The sequence below is a fragment of the Myotis brandtii genome, unplaced genomic scaffold (assembly GCF_000412655.1).
Source record: "Myotis brandtii unplaced genomic scaffold, ASM41265v1 scaffold64, whole genome shotgun sequence".
Taxonomy (NCBI): domain Eukaryota; kingdom Metazoa; phylum Chordata; class Mammalia; order Chiroptera; family Vespertilionidae; genus Myotis; species Myotis brandtii.
Window position 1 is genome coordinate 2,634,837 of NW_005370460.1, and position 6,000 is coordinate 2,640,836.

Genomic DNA, 6,000 nt, shown 5'->3' on the forward strand with positions numbered 1-6,000 from the left:
GTATAACTGCTTTGTAGGAATAAAGGGGCAGGCGGGAGGTAGGTCTGCCTAAGTCCCACGGGATTAGCAGGACTGAGTGAGCTAATATGGCTCAGTTTCTCTGGCAAATACCTAAAGCATTTGGTTGAACGGGTTCTCTGGCTGTAATGCAAATGTCTGCTGACTCAGGGCCCTCATTTATATAATAAAAAGTTTCCCTAGAGTCTATTTGGGAAGCAGTTTCCTCTCATCTCCTCGGCCACCCAGTTCCAAACCAGCAAGCTCTGTCCTCTGGGGACTGTCACAGCCCTGAGCTGGTCACTCCCCCAGGTCCAACTACTTCCTTGAATCCCAGTGTGTGTGAATTTTTGTGTGTGTACTGGGTTGCAATGCAAAAACCCACTTTGTACTGTGAGAAAGTGGTCCGAGGAGATTGGAAACCACAACCCCAGCTGCTCTCTCTGCATTGCCTCTGCCTTGATCATGTGTATGAGTGTGAAGTTGGTATCGTAGCAGATGTGGCGGGACTGCCTCAGAGCAGTGTGCACACGCACACTCAGACCACCACCCTGAAGGCAGTCCCTGGTGCCCTTGTCCACTTGGTGTGACAATTGCAGTGATGGAGCGGACTTTAGGAGCTGGCCGGGTGCCTGCAGACACCCGTGTACCCTCACAATCCTGAGGGCACCCTGACTGTCTTCTATTGCAGCTCCTCCTCTGTGCAGCACTCCCTGTCCTCTGAGGTCCTCCAACATTGTAAAGAATGTTCTGGGAATTCTTGGCTGTGTCTTTAAATACATTTGTGGGTGAAGCAGAGAGGTTTGTACTCAGACCTCTCCTCCTCCTCCAGTCCTCCAGCCAGTTCCCTCCCAGAGGCGGTACCTGCCACCTGCTGAGCACTGTTCACTCCCACACTTTAGATGGGAGGTTCTGAAAAGGGTTTTGCACCCCTGGGGTTTCAGCACAGGAGGGGTGAAGTAGATCAGGAGAGAGCTGCTCGGAGTTGGCATCCCCACCCGCACTAAACAGGCACCTTTCCAGGCATTTCATACCTGTGCTGGCATCATCCACTTCAGACCTGTCTCTCTGGCCTCCTGAACTGGAAGCCCATGGAGGTGGCTGGTGTTGGCCACCTCTGGCCCCGTGACAGCAACACCTTCTGACCCTTCACACCTCTGGGGAGGCCTCGCCGGCCTTCATAGCAGCCATGCTGCCCCTACAAAGGGGGGTGCCCAGGAGCTCCCCTTAGGGCCCCTCCCACTTTTGACACAGGATCTCACACCACCTTCGCCCTCCGAGGAGCAGCGCTAGGCAGGACGCATCAATCACCTGCCAGCAAGCCACCCACCTGTTCACAGGTGCTTCCACGAGATGGACGGACAGTCCGGTGTCACTAGGATCACCTGGGTTCTGCTCCTTGTCACGCCTCCCCCCACCCCAGGGGCGTGACGCTCAGTGAGCAGAGCAGAGCCTCCGGGGATGAGACTGCCACCCCGTGTGAGCACCGGGACGGCCTGGGCATGTCACAGTGCACAGTGGCTCTTACGGCCAAGCACAGCCTTGGGGACAGAGGTGAGAAAAGGATCCATGCTTATAGGACAGGTGGTAGACGTTATCAGTCTTCATTTTGTGAAGTTAAAACACCCCTGAAAGATGCAGAGATGTGAAAGGGGGAGGAATGGGCAGGGCAAAGTGTAAAGTACAAAGATCAGAAGTGGGGTGTCAAGAGATGCGCCTCCAGAGAAAGAAATGGGGACCTAAGTAATGGGTTTGTCTGGACACAGGTCGTCGTGGAAGAAGATGGGAAGGTTCTTTAACTGTATAGATGGGGGTGGGTGGGGTGGGGTGGGGGTGAGGGTGATGAAGCCACTGGCACAGCACAGAGTTGAGAAACAGTAATGAACTGACACCCAAAGGCAGCAAACAGCTGATATAGAGGTAAGGAGGCTCCCCCAGAAAAGCCAAGGACAGACAGGGGTCAGGAGCACTGGCTCCCGGCAGCAGGTCTAAGGGGGCAGCTGTGCCCAAACTGCACTAATGAAAATATAAGAACCAAGAGAGGGGTGGTTGTGATGCGTGTGAGAAGGCGAGCCATCCTAAACAGCAAAAAGGAAGCACACTGCTAGTTAAGCGCTTCCTTCTTTCCAAAAAACGGAGCCATCTCTGGAGGGTGTGCCACAGGTTTTGCCCCGAAGTAGGTCCTCCTCTTCCCACAGCGCTGCAAACCCCGCCCTGTAGCTGGTTACACTGTAACTACTTAAATAGGACTCATCACGGGTCACTAGATACACTACTATTCTGAATGAAAGCAGACTTGGCCCCTGATGTGGGCCCTGGCACAGGCCTGCCCAACTTGCAGTTTTAAGTGCCTGCAGAGCATTCCTTCCCAATCAGGCATCTGCAGACACGCTGTTTGCACCCTGGCACATCCACCCGCTGTGCTCTGTGCCAGGCGGGCACACCTTAACCCTTCTCCCACAGAACTTTGCTCAGACGTGCCCCGAGGGCCTGCGTTCTGGGCGCTTGTGAGGCTGTGACTTTTGGTAATGTTTTTGCATAGTAATACCCAGGCATGAGCAAAATTTAAAACCAGTTTTATATTGGAGAAAAAAATAGACATCATTGAAACAATGCAAAATAAAATAAAATAAAACAGACCCAAATACAAATGGCATTTTAGTTCATGGTGAAGGTGACACTTAAAAGGAGGAAAAACACAAATTCACTGACAAACTGTTTGGGGGCAGGGGGGGAAGCTCAATTCTTAATGCATTCCCTCAGTTTGGTGCCTCAAAAAGTTATCACCCTGATAGGTTGCTCAGTAGTTAGAGCATCAGCCCACACACCAAAGGGCTACAGGTTCAATTCTCAGTCAAGGGCACGTACCTGAGTTGCAGGTTTGATCCCATTGCATGCAGGAGGCAACCAATCGATGTGTCTCTCTCACATCGATGTTTCTCTCTCTCCCCCCTCCCTCCTTCCCTTCTACTCTCTCTAAAAATCAATGGATTAACATACATACATACATACATACATAAATAAATAAATAAATAAAATTATCAAAAGAGTTAACAGGTATCAAGGAGTTAAATATAAACTAAAGCATAAAGTTTCAAAAAGGTCTCATGAATGAGGTAGAAAAAACTTTCCAAAGAAGAAAAAAAAATTGATAACTTTAGCACGGCCAGCGTGGCTCAGTGGTTGAGTGTTGACCAGTGAACCAGGATTCCCGGTCAGGGCACATGCCCAGGTTGTGGGCTTGATCCCCAGTATGGGGCATGCAGGAGGCAGCGAATCAATGATTCTTATCATTGATGTTTCTATCTCTCTCTCCCTCTCCCTTCCTCTCTGAAATCAATAAAAAAATATTTTTAATTGATAAATTTAAATGTGTAGTTTTTCTCTATAGATTAAAAGTTAAACAAAATCCAAAGATCAGTGTGAAATGAAAAAGATATTTACAACATGCATGGCAGCAAAGGCCTTACTACTTTAATTTATAAAATGCTTATACTAGTATAAGTTAGGGAGAAAAAATGACAACCTAACATGAAAACAGGCAAAGGTAAGAACTAGCAGTTTTCAAAGAAAAAGTTTCTTTGAAATAGTAAAACTTACTGACAATTAGATAAATGCAAATCAACACAAAAGTGAAATACCTATGAGACTAGCAAACGCTAAAGACTGACGACAGCCCGCGGTTGGCGATGCGGATGGGCTCCCGTGGACTGCTGCAGGAACATAACCTGTTGGCTCTTGGGGAGGAAAATGTGACTGTCAGTATTTACAGCACCGCCCTGGCTGGGTGGTTCAGATGCGTGGAGTGTCGTCCGTACGCCAGAAGGTTGTAGGTTCGATTCCTGGTCAGGGCACATACCTACGGTTCTCTCTAAGTGGTCGGCTGGAGGTGCAGGCTTCATGGAAAAGTTATTCATGCATTCATGTAACAAATAAGGTTAACCTTTACCTTAACTGAGCCTATGTGTCTTTTTGCATCTATAATTACACACCCTTGAAATGTCTGGGTAACTTGTAACTTCCCTTTTTCTGGACCCCTTGGGGCACAACCAAATGTGCCTGGGCACCAGGACAGAGACCACAGATTCCTTCATTGTTATCATGTTAATTGTTCTTGTACCCACCTAAGTATGTGTCTATCATTTTACCTTTTATCCAATTCAAGGAGTTTCCCTGCTTTGCTTTCTCCTGCCTCTCTAGTCTATCACCAATAGATTTCATGTAACCCACCTACGTCCCTTCTTTGATTGCAATCCTGGATAATAAAAGCTAATATGCAAATCGACCAAATGGCAGAAAGACCAGTTGCTATGACGCACACTGACCACCAGGGGGGCAGGTGCTCAATGCAGGAGCTGCCCCCTGGTGATCAGTGCACTCCCACAAGGGGAGCGACGCTCAGCCAGAAGCCAGGCTCACAGCTGGCGAGTGCAGCAGCAGTGGTGGGAGCCTCTCCCGCCTCCATGGCAGCACTAAGGATGTCCAACTGCTCAAGCTGGCAGTTGGACATCCCCTGAGGGCTCCCGGACTGCGAGAGGGCTCAGGCTGGGTTGAGGGATCTCCCCAAGTGCACAAATTTTGTGCACCGGGCCTCTAGTGTATAAATATAGATGTAACCTGCCATTCTCCGGAGCATATTTGTTGAGGTTCTGCTTCCCAGCAATTGTTGACAGTTTGGCTCAAATAAATTCACAAAAATTCCTTACAGGTTTGAATGTTTTTATGTTAGCACCAATATGTCAGATGGTACAAAATAAAGTGAGGAAGGGGATAAGAAGTGCCTTGAGAAAAAAAGTTGCAATTTTTGTCATTGTTAATGGTCAAGGGAGGACATTTTTTCCATTGATTTTTAGATAGAGTGGGAGGGGCAGAGACAAGAGAGACAGAAACGTCTCACATGGATTGGTTGCCCCCTGGGGCCGGGGATCAAGCCTGCAATCGCAGTAGTGCCCCTAACCAGAATCGAACTCCGAACCCTTCAGTCTGCAGGCTGACGCTCCAACCACTGAGCCATACCGGCTAGGGCAAAAGTTGCCATTTTTAATGGAGTGGCTAGAAAAGCTGGTTTCCAAAATTTCTATAATAAACAAATCCTGCTTTTGTAATGAAAATTTTAAAAGGCCCTGAGTTGTTCAGTCCCTTTCTGTGGTCAAACAGGAAAAACGGGGAGGAGGGGCCGGACTTGGGCTCCTGGTCCTTCAGTCACTCCTCCTCCCACCTCCGCTGCCTCTTGTCTGTAGAACAGACAGGCTGGCGGCTTAAGCAGCAGCCATTCGTTTCTGGAGTCCTGGAGGCCGGCAGGTTGTGTCCCACGAGAGCTGCTTCCTCACTCAGAGGACAGCCTTGGCCAGGGGCGCTCTGGGGTCCCTTATCAGGGCGCTATCCCATTCGTGGGGCTCCGCCCTATGAATAATCTGGTCCCAAAGGCCCCACCTCTCAATGCCAGCACCGTGGGGATCAGGTTTCAAGATAGGAAAGGGGGGAGGGGGGCGCGCGGCCCACGTCCAGGCAATAACAGGTCCCTCCAGGAGGCAGAAGTGCTTTCCTGCTTCCTCCCTCCCAACCTGCAGAGGAGCCCTTTACGGGCAACGCGCCAGAAGCCCGCAAACACAAAGCCTCGCCCTAACCGGTTTGGCTCAGTGGATAGAGCGTCGGCCTGCGGACTGAGGGGTCCCAGGTTCGATTCCGGTCACGGGCATGTACCTTGGTTGCGGGCACAAGCCCAGTGGGGAGTGTGCAGGAGGCAGCCGATTGATGTTTCTAACTCTCTATCCCTCTCCCTTCCTCTCTGCAAAATAAATAAATAAAATATACTTAGAAAACACACACACACACAGCCTCCCGCGCCTGAGGAGGTGGGAGGGGGAGACGCTGGGAGGGGCTGACACAGCAACGGGAGACCTCTCGGGAACCCGCGCCGGACTCGGGGGGCGTGGGGTTGACAGCCCAGCGAAAGGGCCAGCACCAGCCTAGACTGGCGTCCGGCCCGCACACCTGACTCCC

General features: G+C 50.4%; 1 protein-coding gene across 1 annotated transcript in view; it reads right to left on the reverse strand.

The window, feature by feature from the left end:
• RXRG (retinoid X receptor, gamma) overlaps window positions 1-6,000 on the reverse strand; it is a 141,056-nt gene that overhangs the window by 133,317 nt on the left and 1,739 nt on the right. The gene's annotated exons all lie outside the window — the stretch shown is intronic.